The sequence below is a fragment of the Mustela putorius genome, unplaced genomic scaffold (genome assembly GCF_011764305.1).
Source record: "Mustela putorius furo isolate JIRA1106 unplaced genomic scaffold, ASM1176430v1.1 tig00001877_pilon_pilon_pilon, whole genome shotgun sequence".
Taxonomy (NCBI): Eukaryota; Metazoa; Chordata; class Mammalia; order Carnivora; family Mustelidae; genus Mustela; species Mustela putorius.
In genome coordinates this window covers 225064-243118 of record NW_025421895.1, presented here as the reverse complement: position 1 = coordinate 243118, position 18055 = coordinate 225064, and the positions used below count along the sequence as shown (strand labels likewise).

The window sequence follows — 18055 nt, the reverse complement described above, 5'->3', positions numbered from 1 at the left end:
CTGTACTTTTAAAAATATCTTAATTATATACCATTTCTCATCTCACGTAACACTCATGTTACTTCTACACTTTTCAGATATTATGTAACTGAAAAGCACAACTCAGCAACAATAGAACACCATTTTTCAAAATTAAATGGCTTACCAGAATTCTTTAATTCTATCCTTTATTTGTAGTAGATGACCCTTTATTCTGGTATTTGGCATTGTTCATATGGAGGAAAGCTTATAAGTTGATATACCATAAATAGAAGGATTTATTATGATTGAGTAATTATTTTCATTTAGAATGCATAGAATATGGTTGATTTAATATTTCTTTCTTACCCTCTGCCTGGAACATAGTGCTATCTATGTAATAGCCACTAAAATATTAAGTTAATTACCTAGACTTTAAACTGCATATTAATAGGAATAACATACAGAACTCTTCTCAGATTGGGACACCTGGGTGGCTCAGTCAGTTAAACGCCTGAGCCTTTAGCTCAGGTCATGATCTTAGGGTCCTGGGACTCAGTTCTGCAACAGATTCCCTGCTTAGCTGGGAGTTTGCTTCTCCCTCACCCTGCTGCTCCCCCTGCTTGTGCTCTCTCTCACTCTCTCTCTTACAAATAAATAAAATTATAAAAATAAATTCTTCTCAGATAGCTAATATAGAATATCGTCTTTGTATTCATCAAAGGGAAAGTGCCATATAATAATGAAATTCAGACTACTTCAAATTCATTTTTTAACCAGTAAGAAAGTACTGGAAACAAGCCAAAAATGTCTTCAATGAATTAAAGAAATAGATTGATTTTCAATATCTTAATGTTTCTAAAATAAATTGCAAGGTTTTTATACTAAATATCAGTGTAAATATTCATTATACAAGGATATTCTAAAAATAAACCCGAGAAAACTACTTGACATATATGATGACAAAAACGAGTTTGACAAAAGTCAGTTTGGGTAAAACTTACAACACCTACCACCTGAAACTTGTTCTATAATTTAATTATTTTAATTTACAAAAATACAAAAATAATATATCAGAGTAAGTATATTGATAGCTTTGAAGGTATGCTCTGGTTGTGCACTGTTTACTATTTAAAGGGGAATCAAATATGTGATGCTTATGGTGTGACTATATTAAAATTCAACAAGTTCAGAAGCATACGAGGAATAGAATAAAGACAAAAGATGACCCTTACTTATCCTAAAGATAGACAATGGTATATATGTGCTAGTTGGGGAGAGAATCCAGTCAGTAGATGGAGGATGTGGTAGTGGAAAAAAAAAGACACAACGTTTTGGTTGAAAGTTTAGCACTATATTTAACAAAGTGAAATTGTGTGTTAATAGCTTTGAATAAAATCCAAAAAATATTTTCAATTCATTGAAGATTATTTAGGAAAAACTTGAAAAATACAACTTGATAAGGATTCCAATAAAAGATTCATAAGCAATACAAGTTTCAGAATTTTTAGTATATTTTCCCTAAAAAGCCATTTGATTTAAATTAAAAAGAATTCTATTTACCTGCCACTTAAATAAGAGGAAATTATTTGGTTTTGTAATAAGTCAATAAAATAAATTAACATATCTTTAGAAAACAGATATGTACACTAATTTAAAAAGAATAGTGCTTAATCTGTTCAGCAAACATTTGTAAAATTCCTTGCCATCAGCTAGCTCTGGAGTTCTGCTGGGTGAGTAAGGCCATGTATGTTACTGCTCAGAGTACTGACGCAAAGCAATTGTCCCCTTCACGTCCATTTTTTGCTGTTGATATGTCATGCTTTGTTGTTTAGAGATCCATAGATGGCCCTACATGAAGGCCTTTTTTTGTGTGTATATGGGTGACTGTGATTTAACTTTCAAATCAGATGGCTCCTGATTTACAATGATTCAACTTATGATATATTTGGCAATGATGTGAAAGTGAAAGTGATTCAGTAGAAACTGTACTTTGAATTTTGAATTTGGGTCTTTATAAAAAGGGCCAGTGACATGTGGTATGGTGCCATCTTGTGATGCTGGGCAGCGGCAGTGAGCCACAGCTCCCAGTCAGCTAGAAGATTACAGGGGTGAACACCTGATATTCCTACAAGCATTCTATATATAACCATTATTCTCTTTTTTAGTGTAATATTTAATAAATTGCATGTGATATTTGATACTTTGTTATAAAATAGGCCTTGCTTAAGATGATTTTGCCCAAATGCAGGCAAATGTAAGTGTTCTGAGTATGTTTAAATAAGCTTAAGGTAAGCTATGATATTTGATAGTTTAGGGTATTAAATGCATTTTCAATTGTTTATGTGTTTCTCTGTACATAGCCCCCTTGAAAGCTGAGGAACATCTCTATATGTATATGTAGCTTTGGTATGGCTTACATATTATTGGCATGAAACATCTAGAACAGTATGCATGCCATATAATTGTCTACAACATCCAACAAGTTTCTTGAAAACTTGTGCCAAAGGGGTTATGTCTTTAAGGATTCTTATTTCAGAAGGGTTCTCTCAAATGTAAGATTTTTCAGAAGTTAAGTGAAAATCTGACCAAACTAAACATTTTTCCATTTTCCCTAGTGAGCAATGATAGCTAAAATCTATCTGCCATTTTCAACACTGTACTCAACGACTGTAATTCTAATTTAAGAACAGATTATTTATATCAAAACCACATGTTGGCCTAATCTTATACAATATTCATAAATCTCACTCAGAGCCTTGGACACTTTTATTTGTTGAGTCTACATGGTACTATGGACATTCATCTTTTTTGACCTCATAGCTTCATGTATGTCTATACTTTTGAAAATATATGCATCATAGTTCCATTGTAAAATGTCTGGGTTATAAAATGTGCTATGCTATCAAAATGGTAATAAGAACATACAAATGACCTGATGTAATGAACCGGACCAGATTGCCAGATATCACATTTTATACCAGAAAGATTCAGTGGTAAGTTTTTAAATGGCCAGCTATACTTCGACTGAATTATAACTCATTTAACTTCTTTCTTTGTGTACAGTATTATACTTTAGTCAGTATTATAGTAAATGAGTACTTTGGACAGATGTAAATATGCTGTAATAAAAAATGTTTTTCTTCTTTCTTTTAGTCCTTTTTACTTGTAAGACTAGCCACAAATACCATGCCTCCCCGAAAATAATTTGCAATCCAAATTTATCTCTAAATGAATTTATTGCACAGAAAAAATAATATATATATATATATACACTTACAGTAGACATTTTCAAAAAATAGTTACACAACAGCAGGGCCCTATATGTAAGCAGTATCATTGTTTTGTTTTGTTTTGTTTCTTTCTTTAAAAAAAAAAGAGGTTATGTGAAATATTGGAATTTTATTTCGAGGCCTAGTATTTCAAGACAGTTAACTACACTTACGGTGTCAACAGCCTCTTGTTGGCAGTATGATTTTATTGGCTCCATGGAATAACAGCAAGGATTTACTACTGCTTCTTTCTTTTATGACACACACAGAAAAAAAAAATTGTCACATTTGCTCAAGACCAACCAGAATCATTTTAACCTATCAAAATTGATGGGAGGCCTTCACTGCCAAAGTCACTGCTGGGTTTTCACAATTCATTGCAGACAATCTGCTACTCCCATTAGGATAAAGGAGAGAAGAGTCATAATCAGGGAAGAAAGCTGGATTAATACTTGTAATTATCATTGAATTATTTAGCCTGCTATAGGATTATTATTATTAGTGTCATTTGATAATTTTCTCTCATTTTATTAAACACAACTGTGAGTAATTACCCTACGTAATATTTCTCTGTATTGGCTGACTAGCTAGCAAACATTCATGAAAATATCCATTAGCCACACATATAAAATGCTGCATTATGATGCTGTTGAATCAGAATATACCACTACCTGATCCTGTAGCTCTTTGAGGATTTGCAAATCAATTAATTCTATGTTTATTGGATTCTTCCCATACAATTAGAAAATTTATAATAGAGTCCATGAACATTATTAGTTTTACCATTTTAAACCAGCAATCACACTTTGATTTCTACAACAAAAGCAGAAATATAAACACACACATTTGGATCAGTTTTCTGTTATTCTGTCTGGACTTCAGACAGTACCCTGAGAACATGACCTGAGCGGCTTAACCCACTGAGCCACCCAAGCGCCCCCTGAAAAACTTCTTTAAGTTGTCCTCATGAAGACCTGAAAACTGACAATTTTACCTATGGTTCTTATTTCCACTTCACTGAGAGCTGCCCTCAGAGGACATTAACTCTCGTACACTTTTGGGTTGTGTTGGAGACATTCTAAAATGAGAGAGAGAACATGAGATGCTATCAGTGTTAAATAATTGCAATTTCCCATGGAACTATCCACCACAGGTTTGGCTATAATCAGGTGTTGGGCCTTGATATCAGAGGGATTTGAGGCAGTATCATTTTAGGTTAATCATTATATACGAAATTTCCAAAAACTTCAACTGATGAAACTTTGATTATAAATCTATAAATATAACAATAAATCTACAGTATTCAAATTATTTTCATAGAAATACACAAACAAAGCATCAATTGATTAATATTTAAATTTTAAAAATACTGAACTGAAAGAATTTGGTCATAGAACAACGTGTAAGAAGTAGAACTTAGGTTTAGGTTAGAACTCAGGATGCATTTGAGACTCAGTTAAGAAATTGAATGGAGGGACGCCTGGGTGGCTCAGTGGGTTAAGCCACTGTCTTTGGCTCAGGTCATGATCCCAGGGTCCTGGGACCGAGCCCCAAATCAGGCTCTCTACTCAGCATGGAGACTGCTTCCTCCTCTCTCTCTGCCTGCCTCTCTGCCTGCTTGTCATCTCTCTCTGTCAAATAAATAAATAAATAAAATCTTTAAAACAGAAATTGAATGGATGTCTGACTATCTTATAGGTTTGCTAAAAATCAGTGACTTTGTGTTCATGTGTGGCTATGCAGGAATTTTTAACTTTCTCTAAGAAGTTATTAGATTTGATTATATAAGGGCAGTAAAGGATGGGGAAAAGCAAAGTACAAACCCCATAAAGACAAAGACACTGAGTATGAGAAAAGAGTAAAGATAAGAAGAATCAATGCATTTGAGGAAAATGGGAATTGAAATACACAATGATTGTTGATTTTTTTAGATGGAGAAAACAAAACTAGCTTGCAAGAAGGAAATAACAGAAGACATGTTGTGATGTGATACAGAATCCTGGAAAAGGCAGTAACGTGGATTAAAGGAGTAGGGAGAGCATATCAGGGAATTTGGATAGGAAGGAGTTAGGAGATAATTGCTTGATAAATTTTATATGGCCCACTTAAATGCACAGATTTCTCTTCTTTAATTTATATGGAGAACAGGGTGTCCTTTCTCTTCCCTTTCAGAGCACCAGAGGTGTACTCTTTCAGACTGAAAACCTGAAAAGCTCAGGACTCAGTTGCTTAAGCACAGCTGAGAGGACATATTTCAATTAAGATTTACATTTTGCTGTAGGTAGTAGTACTGTCAAAAGTGGTTTAAACCATATTTTTTTTCATTTAACAAGAAGACTACAGAGAGTGCTTTCTGGTGTTGGTTCAGAGTCTTAAGAAAGTCAAGTGAAGTATCTTAGAGGTTTTCATGGCTTTTTATTCACAGTTGCAAAAATTGCTGTTGGAGTTCTCACTATTAAGCCCACATTTCTGGCAGAAAGATAGAGGTAAAAGAGAATGATATCTTGTACGACTGATACTTTGTCATATGGTTACAATGTAACTAGAAAAGAGACAATAAAATATTTGATGTTGTTTTAAGTTTCCTTGATGTCAATCCCTCAGTGCTTTCTGATATTAAAGGAAAAAGTAGATGGATATTGACCTGGCAACTATCAACACCTGTCAGTCTCTCTTGGATAACCAATATCTCTATAATCTCTTCTTCCCAGTAAAAAAAATAGAATATATTCATAACCCACACTGTGCCATCTCAAGTTACTGCACCAAGATAAAATTACAATGATTTTCAGTTGTTCCAAATGGACAGAATACCTTATGATATCATGTCTTATAAGATAGATAATTGGCTTGCTACCAATATACCCAGATGTGACTGTGGAAGAGACAGGAAAAAAATAATAATATTTATTTATTCCTTGGGTTGACCCTGTTTACAAGGATGCATTCCTATTAGAAAAGGTTGGTTTGGGACATTGGAATGAATTTACTTAATGGGTCTGTATGTAATTGGGTTGGAGGAAATTTTTAATTTCTACAAAAATTATTAGAATTCTATCTTATTCTCTTTTGTTAATTTTCACATGTTAACAAAGCCAACATTTTTGTCTAGCAGAAAAGATCTTAAATCCTAACAAAACTCAGTTTTTTCCTTTTTTTTTAAGATTGAGAGCCTCATGTTCTCTCATGGTGCTTTAAATACAACTCAAAAAAAAAAAAAGGAGCTAAATGGGGCAGTAAGACCAGACTTTTTATTTTATTTTATTTATCTTAATTTTAATTAAAAAATTAAAGATTGTATTTATTTATTTGAGAGAGAGAGAGAGAGCATGAGTGGGGCAGGGGAATGTAGTGGCAGAGGAAGACTGAGAAGTATATTCCCTATTGAGCAGGAAGCCCGATATGGGGCTTGATCCCAGGATCCTGACTGAGATCATGACCAGAAAAAAAGGCAGATACATGTGCAAAATCCCTTTTTTCCTGGGAAAAAATACTTTACAAGAGATGTTTGAAAAAGTACTGGGGAATCAACTTTAATCAGAGATACAAATATTTAATTGACTTTTGTAAAGCTACAGGGATCCAAATGATGGGAATCCCAGCCCATTTAGGTTGTGGACCACAGAGTATTCTTCTCTGTAATATTTTATTTTTTTCCATGTCTACTAACTCCAGTCCAAGTTCACTGATCTCTTTTTAGATAGTGCAAAACATGGCAATGAATACCAAACGAGTGCCCAATATTCTACATTTATTACATCATTTCTAACATATAGAAGTGTGTTATCAAGACTGGTTCTGTGAACGAACATAGTTATGGTAAAGTGTGTTTTGTTCTCCAAGAAATTAAATGCATGATTATCACACAATTATAAAATACTTGTGTCAAGAATTTTTATTCAAAAATTAATAAGAGAAGCAGATATTAAAACTAGTTCACATGGTTATTTGGGATATAAGCAGAGTTGTGCAGCAGAAGTGCTCTGGGCCCATAATTTGGGTTATAGAATTTATGTTCTCTAATGAAAAATCACTAACTTGCATTATTGTTAACAAGAATCTTGTGCATTACCATCAGTTTTCTACATTACAACCTCTTGCTCTACAGTTTGTAAATAACTTTATCAATAGCAAGCTAATAAACCGGGTGACTCCAATGGATTGAGATAATCTCCAGAGTTTCTGCTACATAATGCCCAGGACTCCATTGAAAGGACACCTAAGAATTTATTTTGCCCAAAAATTTGATCATTTTTTTCACTGCCCTTACCTATTTTCCAAACCTAGTCCTTTTGCTTCACCTTTCAGTCTACGGACAACCCTGTATCTGACTGACTTGTTAATTCTGGGAATGTTTTGCAGATTAATTTGCTTGCCAGAGGTGGTTCCACTAATTGATGTCTAAGAACCCTAATTAGTTAAGAAAACTTTTTTAAAACATTTTCATTGCTACTCATTATTATTATTATTATTATTATTATTGCTAATATCTCTATTATAAATAATTCACAAGGGCATCTTTCTGACAAAAGACAAAGAGCTGGCTACTAGTAGAAAAAGTACATTTGACTCTGTCAGTGAAAGTGGTAAATGGATTTGAGAAAATAAGGAAAAGCACTGGAATTATGTGTTAAAACTTTAAATATTATAGACACATTTACTTACTTTCTAATACTGTTGTTGCTTACAATTAAATAAGATGTTTTCCATGAACCACGCATTACAGCAAATATATTGTTTATACAGATTAAATTTTCATCAAAAGGGACGCCTGGGTGGCTCAGTTGGTTAAGCAGCTGCCTTTGGCTCAGGTAATGATACCAGCGTCCTGGGATCGAGTCCTGCATCGGGCTCCTAGCTCGGCCGGGAGCCTGCTTCTCCCTCTGCCTCTGCCTGCCATTCTTTCTGCCTGTGCTTGCTCTCTCACCCACTCTCTCTGATAAAGAAATAAAATCTTAAAATAAATAAATAAATTTTCATCAAAAAATTGTAAGTGTATTTTATTGTAGGATCCTGATAAGCATTTTGCAGATGAGAAAAGTGAAATTTAGAAAAGTATGTCTCTTCAAATCCCTCATACAATATCTGGCCTAGATAGAAGGATATACTATCACAATTGAGGAAGATAATTGAGATTACTTAAAATGATAAACTTTACTGTATAGGGTTTTTTTAAAGTTTGCCACAGATTCAGATTCTTTTAAAATATATATCTATTTTGTGTAAAGAGAATGCACTGAGAAGTAAAAAGAAAGTGATATATCAGTGCTACCAACTAATGGCTATAATATCATCACCTTATTTATGAACAATGAAACAGTGTGCAATATTTAAAGAAATTTAAATAAATTCCTATTTATTTTATATATTTATAAATTTAAATAAATTCCTATTTATTTATTATTAAAGAAATTCCTCTAACAAACAGTATGTTTTGAAGGTTGCTAGCGGGAAAGTGTTGTACTACATGGAAGTAATCAGAAAATGTGATCTAAAAGTCTGCTTTCAAGGGCGCCTGTGTGGCTCAGTGGGTTAAAATTCTGCTTTCTAGAAGCTATAACAGTAAGTACTGAGCATTAGCTATTATATGCTATGGATGAATAACTGAAATCAACATTTGAAACGAATGGTACACTATATGTTAACTAATTGAATTTTAAAAAGTTAATTTAAAAAACCACTATTTTATAAAACAATATTCCCAACAGGCTCTTTTGCTTTAAAAGACTCACTTTGCAATGAGAGTCATTATTTTTGTCTAGCCAATACTTACACCACTGTTTATCCCTTCCCTGCTTTATCCCTTCCCAGTATCAATAAAGGCTCACTTGGGTTACCTAGAAGCCATGAGAAAGCTTGTAATAGATCTGGCTGGTTTTCACCAGCAATTTGACCACCATGTGCACAGGGAAGTCTATTGATAAAGGCTTTATTGCAATAAGTTGCAAATACATGGATGATTTTGAATTCTCTTTCTTGAGGTCTTGTTTCATGATAATAAATTTAGGGTGGCTTATTGGAATGGATGTTATTAACATATCTTCATAGTTATAAGTACATGGAATTGTAAAATAGATGAATGAATGTGGCATTACTGACAACTGTCCTCATTTTGAAATCAAATTTCAGTGTACTAAGATGAGGAAGCAATGCAGATTTGGGATTATGAGTTAAATGATTTAAAAAAGTCTTAGGGGTATGATCAGACTATTGGGTAATTCAGTAGAAAAATGTCAACTGATTGAGATTCTGTGTTCCCTGATTTCAGAGAGAAGTTAAGATAAATAAGTAACACGAGGAGACTAGGAAGCCAAACATAAGTGATAATTTTGTGCCAGGGTGCGTATACATCTGTTTATCTTCTTGCTTTACCACTAAGGTTGCTCCTAGAGGAGAGTTTAAATATGTGTTGGAGCTAATCTCTGTGGATTACACAAGAAACCACATCCTACAGCTCTCCCTGAAACACCCCTTATGATTTCAATGTAATTTGGTTTTTGCATTTTTAGAAATAACAAAATACTTTGCAAACTCATCTACTTTATTACCACCACAAGTGAGTCAGCTGACTCCACATTTTAACACAGTGACAGTCACAGAGGAATGGAGGAATGAGTAGAGTTATCAATATATGTGCTTTTAAGAAGTATGACAGGGTAGCAGCTATTTCCAGGAACCAAAACATGGGTCAGCAGCTATGCAGGAAAAGTGATGGAATAAATGACTCATTTCAGAGGAGTTCTATAACATATTAGTTCTATAATGTATCTTCAGCACCCAATTACCCGCTTTGATCTAAAGATGAGGATTTACAGTTAAGGTCCCATTTATGATTTGACTGGTAGGGTCTGAATCATTTTTACTATTGTTTTACTAGTACTTGAAACCTATAGTAGTACTTGGGATATGTGTTGTGTATTCTGTGAACATGTGCTCTTTTTAGATTAGATAACTTCTGTCTCGAATCCCTGTTAATTTGTTTGTTTTTGTTTATTTGATAGTGGTTTCAGTAAATGGATATATCTGAAAAATTGCAAAGCCACTATGAAAATAAGTTATTATGATATATAGCATGGAATTGCACATTCCTCCTTTGAATCCAACAGAGCTTCACCATATCCTTAACAACTTGGGAAAAACATGCTATTATTTTTCTTTATAAAATTTCTCCTGTTAGGCTGTGATGGTTGTCATCAGCAGTAACTCCTCTGAAGGCTTTGTCAAAAGAGTTGAAAAAATTGGAAAGGTGTGAATGAAGCTGTTTGCTGAATATAAAGAAAAGAACATTGAAGTACAATTCACACTCTTACTTCTCCTTCTTTGCTTTCAGATGTTTGACGTTTGAAAATTTTGCTTCTAGAAGAGATGCCCTATATAATTCTTACTTTAAGGAGCAAGTTGCTTTTATAATTTTTTTATTATTCTACCATTCAAGTATTTCCATTTAAATTAAATTCAATACCATTTAAAAAAAAATCAAAGTGCAGCCAGTATTCAATTCCTGGGCTAAATAATTTTAGAAAGCTTTGTGTTATTGAAGCTACAGGGTTTTTCTGTAGTTTTAACTCTTTCTTTCTGTGATTTTTCCCATTAGTCATGTAAGTGACTGCAATATAACAGACATGGAGGATAAAGAAGGACGGAATAGAACAATCCTTGGCCTCATGAAGTTGAGAATCTAGCAAGGGAGTCAAACAATTCAATCATTCAGAGACAATTTATTGAGTGCCTGGCCGAAGGTGAGCACAACAAAACCCCAGCACAGAGGAATCATTTTAGTGGGAGAGATAGATAATAGGTAAGCCAATTTAAAAAAAAATCGTACTGGTTTTTCTTTAATAGTGATGCATATTTGAACTAAATAAGCACATTTTAAAAAGATCAGTGATTGAGAAGAGGCTTTTTAACTGAGTGGTCCGAAAGGGCCTCCCTGAAAAAGTCTGTTTTGAACAGATTTCTGAGTAATATCAGCTAGGAAGCTGCGTAAAAATCTCAGGGATGGGTGATTTTTCCAGTCAAAAAACTATAAAGGCTCCAAAGTCACAATAGAGCTATAAGTTTCTCTAATAAAGTAACTTCTGACAAAGAATGAGAAGAAATAACTAACCCAGGTTTGAAAGAAAAGGGACAGACTTTCTATGGAATTCATATTTAATTAAAGCTCTAAAGGACAAAAATACAATAGAGCAAAATTCTGGTCACGCTGATATACCTAATGAAAGTTCATAAACAAGGTGTGGGTAGCAAAGAGTGTGTGGGAATGTTGGTAAGAACAGTGGGGAAGAGTCATCCCTGAACATGTTCTTAAATGAAGCAATTCTTGTGTTGTTTTAAAGGGTAAATTGGAGTTTGCCTAAGTGATTAGAGAAGGATGCCTCAGCTTATGGAAGTTCAAAGCCATAAAGATGTGATAAACTACTGTAGACATTTTCATGTATATTTGTTGTTGCTTCTAGTAATGGTGATCTAAAAACTCCTACTTAAGACAACTAAAACTCCAGATAAAATAGCTTTTAAAATTAAAAATATCAGAATGATTATAAAAATTAAGTGTGGGATTACTGGGCCAAAATACGAAATACAATGAGAGCCTAGAGATATATGCCCTGAAGCCATTTTAGCTATGAGAGCATTTGAAACTGCTAAAACACACTGAGCTGTGTTGTTAATAGACTCTTGATACTAGAGAAACAAAATTCAAAATCCAGCAGCAATCAAATTTGAGGACTTTGGTACAACCCAAATTTAAGTTGAGATCCCCAAAGCACAAGGAGTAGCAGAAATAAGACTATAGCCTACCTTGCCTTCTGTGTAAACTGAGAAAGTCAATCACTGAATTTGGAGTATGATTGTCTTGTAGAGTCTCAGATATAAGAGAAAATCCTGCCAAGGAGGACCATACCATTATTATAGCTCTTAATTATCCCTACTCAATAAGAGTTTCAAATATAATGTCTTGAACATAGCAAAATGGAACAAAGCATACAAAGAAAAACCATTAACAAGATTTGATAGACAAAATGGGATTAAGTATGATGTTAAAATGATCAATAAAGATTGTAAAATGGCTTGATTACTCTGCTCAAAGAAATGAGAGGGGAAGCAAATTGAACAAAAAACTGAAACTAAAAATGATATTGAGAAAGGTTTTATAAATGAACCAAATGGATACTCTAGAACTTTAAAGATATGACAGCTAATTTAAGATACCACAGGGGTGCCTGGGTGGCTCACTTAATTAAACCTCTGATTCTTTTTCCTTTTTTTTTAACACCTTAATTTTATTTTATTTCTTTCATTTTGGCTCAGGTCATGATGTCAGGGTTGTGAAATAGAGCCCAGAGTTGGGCTCTGTGCTGAGCCTGGAGCCTGCTTAAGATTCTTTTCCCTTCTTTTTCTATCCCTCCCTGCGCTCTCACTTGCTCGCTCTCTCTTGCTTGCAAATAAATAGATAGATAGATAGATAATAGGCAAAGCAAAATAAAAGCAGATTATGAAAATAAATATAAAGATTTTGAAATGAAAACAAGTTCAAAATAAAATAGAGAAGACCTACACAGCTAAAAGTTCATTCAGATAATCTACTATTAAAGAAGTCAGTATGACACAATGTTAAGATATCAAAAGATTTGAGCATGTACTTTACAGAAAGGGTAATCCAAATGGCCACTCATATATAAAAACTGTTTATCTTTATTATGAATCTGGAATTAAATTAAATTAAATTAAAAATATATTAAAACCTAAAATGACATACTATTACACACTTACCATATTGGGCAACAGTAAAATTGTCTTGCAAGAATGTGAAAGAATGAAAGTGCCCATAATAAAAACATTTGAGGTAAGTTGGACAATATTTAGAAAACTTAAAAAACTTAAATAAACATTTGGTCCATTCCTAGAAATACAACAGGGAACTAAATGAATATTTTCACCAGGATATGCAAACAGATGATTATAGCTATTTCATTCATAAAGGCAGATCAGTAGTGGTCTATTTGCACAATGTTACATTAAATAAGAGAGAATATTAACAACCTGGGAGGAGGGGCTAGGTTGTTATCATAAATAGATCTTCTATGGTGCTGATTATGTTCTATTTCTCAAAATCTTTAAGTTAAAAAAGTTTTCAAATTTATATCTAGATAGATAGATGATAGAATGACAGATATCCCAGAAGCTGCAATGCTAGGCTAAGACCAGGCTTTATTAAAGATTTTATTTATTTATTTGCCAGAGACAGAGGGAGAGAGAGCAAGCACAGGCAGACAAAGAGGCAGGCAGAGGCAGAGGGAGAAGCAGGCTCCCTGCCGAGCAAGGAGCCCGATGTGGGACTCGATCCCAGGACCCTGGGATCATGACCTGAGCCGAAGGCAGCTGCTCAACCAACTGAGCCACCCAGGCGTCCCTAAGACCAGGCTTTAAAGGGCTTTTCTATACTCTACTAAATACTTGAAACCATTCATTATACCATAGCTCAGTGTTCAAATCTCCATTTGTTTCCTCAGTTTCCTAATATTTATTTTAAGGTGACCTGATCCAGACTTTTGATCACCTTTGTCTAAATATTTCTATTTTAACAAAGTCCTTTTTAACACTGAGAGACTAAAACTTAGAAAAATACTCTGATTGTTATCTCACTAGAGTGGAAAATATATAGTTACCCATTAACTAATGATATCCATGTCTACATTAGATCCATGACATTTTTAATTCTTGGGAGCTTTTGGTTAAATGAATTTTTTAAGCTTCCTTTAAATGAAGCTTTAAGCCATCACCACATGAATAAAACTAAAGAACTCAATGAAAACCGGCCAAGTATTTACAGAGTAATAGAATGTGCAGTGGAAAGAGTACAATTCTGAAATCATAAAGCCTAAATTAGTGTGATGCATCTTTACTAGCCATGTAATCATAAACCAGTTATCTAAATGTGTTAGCCTCAGTTTTTTCACCCATGAAATGGTGATGATAATACTTATTATGCAGAGTTGTTGTGTGGATGTGATGAAGCATGGAGCATGAGAGTCTCATATTCCATGCTAAAATGATAGCTATTTTTATACTGATAAAAATTCTAATAATAGTAATTAAATTGTTCAAAATGGTAATATTCATTTATATTGAGGCATTGTATTGACTATTCACAGACACATTTACCAAAATAAATTTCATTTTACTTTACCCCCTCTGAGGATATATATTCCCTAATTCAATATGAATCTCATTATGAATAATAATTATCATAATAAATATGCTGATTTTTCTTCTATTTATTTTTAGGGAAGTATCGTTTACTTAAACTTAAGCAAGTCTGTCTTATTCAAAATTTGCATGCTACTTTCTTATGAAACTAGATTATAGAGTTGTATGAAATAAATTCATGCAGTTAAGACATTTATGTTTGGAAAACTGGGTGGTCACTTTAGTATTTCAAAAGAAGATTTTAAATTTAAACCTTAAAACTGAGCTCTTTCAGCCTTATTTATAGACCATCCTTCATGCTTCATAAGTACTCCTTCATTGTAAACTAAGTAATAGTTTTTGTCACAGTGTATATAACGAAAATGGATTTTATATTCTATTATTTCAGAGTTAGTTGCAGTTTCTACTTCCTTACTTCCTTTTTTGAAAAATAGATTAATTCTACAAAAAGTTTTTTCCAGCTTTATTGAAAAAAAATCGACATATTATAATTTGTAAATTTAAGAAATGATTTCTTATAACATTGCAAACTTTTAACATTGTGTAAATTTTGTACAATTTGATAAATTGGTATACATCTTTATTGCAATATAATCTACATAAAAATGTTAATACATCTACCATCTCGTATAGTTGCCACTGTTTTTTATGCATGTATCGTAAGGAATTTTAAGATCTACTCTCTTAGCAACTTTTATGTATATAGTATAGTAGAGATAAACTTCAGCAGTCTTGTGGGTTTTGTTCCAGACTGCCTCAATAAAGTGATTATCTCAATAAACTAAGTCAAATTATTATTTTTTTTGGTTTCCCAGTGCATATAAAAAATTATGTTTCCCAGTGCATATAAAAAATAAACACTATACTGTACTGTTCAAAAGCATTATGTTTTTAAAGAAAAAAAACGTATATACCTTAAGTAAACTAGTTCTGAGTTTTCAGTGGGTCATAATTACTGATCACAGATCACCATAACAAATAAAATAATTATGAAAAAACTTGAAATATTGCAAGAATTACCAACATGTGACAGAGAGACACAAAATGAGCAAATGTTGTTAGAAAAATGGTGGCAGCAGACCTCTTTTATACAAGATTGCTATAAACTTTCAACTTGTAAGAATGTGATATATGCAAAGTTTAATAAAGGGAAGCACAATAAAAAAGTATGTATATTTTATTAACTATGATCATCATGCTGTACATTAGATCCCCAGAACTTTTTCATATTATAGTTGCAAGTTTGCACCCTTTGACCACCTTACTCCACCCCAGGTTCACCCCTTGTCAACTCAACTCTAAGTTTCCATTAGTTTGCCTTTTCCTCAGATTCTGTATGTAAGGGATATCATAATACATAAATTTAAAAAATATACAAAATCTTTGAAATATTTCACTTAGTATAACGCCTTCAAGATCCATCCATGCTGTTGTAAATGGCAGTATTTCTTAATTTTTCATGGTTAAGTAGTATTCGATAGTATATATTTACCATACTTATTTTATTCATTCATCCATTAATGGATGCTGAAGTTATTTCCATCTCTTGCTTAGAGTTAATAATTTTATAATAAACATAAGAGTGCAGATATGTCTTTGAACAGTGAATTCGTTTCCTTTAGATATATACCTAGAACTGGGATTACTGAATCATATGGTAGTTTTACTTTTAATAATATGAATAATCTCCATACTGTTTTCCATACAAATTTATATCCCTATCACAGTGCATAAGTTCCCCATGTTCTGCAATATTTACCAAAATTTGTTAGTTTCAATTTTTTGGTAATATATATTCTAATAGGTAGTAATATCTTGCTGTGTTTTTCAGAGGTAAACAACAACAACAACATAATGACTTTGCCCTGAGTTTTTTACGATGAGCACTTTTTAATACTCCTGTTGGTCATTTATATAACTTTTTTGAAAAAAATGTCTATTGAGATCCTTTTGCTATTTTTTTAATTATATATATTTTTTCTCTTTGTATCTGTTGGTTATTAACCTCTTTTCAGATATAAGATTTGTAAGTATTTTCTTACATTCTGTGGATTGTGTTTTCATTCTCTCTCTCGTTTTTTTTTTTTTTTTTTTTTTTTTGGCAATGCAGAAACTTTAGTTTTATGTAGTACCATTTATTTATTTTTGCTTTTTTTGCTTGTGTTTTTGTCTGGTATCCAGAAAACTATTGGCAAGACCAATGTCAAGGAGAAGTTTTCCTATGTTTTCCTTTAGGAAATGTAGTTTCTTGCATCACCTTTAAGTCTTTAATCTATTTCAAGTTAAGACTTATGAGTGATATAAGGTTCCAGTTTCATACTGTTTATGTGACTATTCAGTTTTAAATATCATTTATTGAACAGACTATCTTTACCCATTACATATGTTGGCCCCTGTCAAGTATTAGGTGACTGTATGAAAGGATTTATTTCTGGACTCTCAATTCTGTTCTACTTGTTTATTGGTCTGTTTTTATGCCAGTATACGTTATTGTTTTGAGCATGAGGGCTTTGTAGTATAGTTTCATATCAAGAAGTGTAATTTCTCTTTTTCATTCTTTCTCAGAACTGCTTTGATTATTCGTTGTCTTTTATGGTCTCATATACATTTTAGGATTCTTTACTTACTTCTGTAAAAAAATAATATTGGATTTTTTTTTAAGATTTTTAAATTATTTATTTGACAGAGAGAGATGACAAGCAGGCAGAGGCAGGCAGAGAGAGAAGAGGAAGCAGGCTTCCTGCTGAGCAGAGAGCCTGATTTGGGGCTCGATCCCAGGACCCTGGGATCATGACCTGAGCCGAAGGCAGCGGCTTAACCCACTGAGCCACCCAGGTGCCCCTAACATTGGATTTTTGATAGGAATTGGATTTACAGATGGTTTTCGGTAGTATGGACATTTTAACAATGTTAATTCTTACCATTCATAAATATGAGCTATCTTTCCATTTGTGTCTCCTTCAATTTCTTTATCAATGTCATAGTTTATGGAGTACAGATCTTTCATCTTCTTAGTTAAATCTATTCCTAAGTATTTTATTATTTTTGATGCTATTGTGAATTAGATTGTTTTCTTCATTTTTTCAGATAGTTCATCATTAGAGTGTTAAAATGCGCCTGTCTTGTGCTTACTTTGGCAGTACATATACTAAAATTGGAATGATGTGGAGAAGATTAGCGTGATCACTGAACAAGGATGACATGAAAAACTGGTAAGCATTCCATATTAAAAAATATGAAACAAAACAAAATTCTTGTCTTTTATATATTGATCCTGTATTTGGCAGCTTTACTAAATTTGTTTATTCAAATTTTTTGTGAAGTTTTTAGGATTTTTTAACATGTAAGGTCATGTTATCCAAAAAAGAAAACTTTAATTCTTCCTTTTTTTTTTTTTTTTTGGAGTCTCTTATTTCTTTGTGTTCCTTGTTTCTCAGGCTAGGACATCCAGTAATATGTCAAATGAGAGTAGTGAAAGTGGACACACTTGTCTTTTTTCTGATCTTTAAGGGGAAAACTTTCAAACTTTTATGATTGAATATGAGATTAGCTCTGGGCTTGAAATATGTGTTTTTTCTTTAATGGATTTTTTAAATTATTTTTTTTAATTTTTTATA

The 18055-nt window shown here is 32.8% G+C and overlaps 1 non-coding gene across 1 annotated transcript; it reads left to right on the top strand.

Moving 5' to 3' along the window:
* Positions 1 to 17562: 17562 nt before the first annotated feature.
* Positions 17563 to 17669, top strand: LOC123394198. Its single transcript, XR_006608950.1, has one exon. It is a non-coding gene; the product is annotated as a U6 spliceosomal RNA (small nuclear RNA).
* Positions 17670 to 18055: the final 386 nt, after the last annotated feature.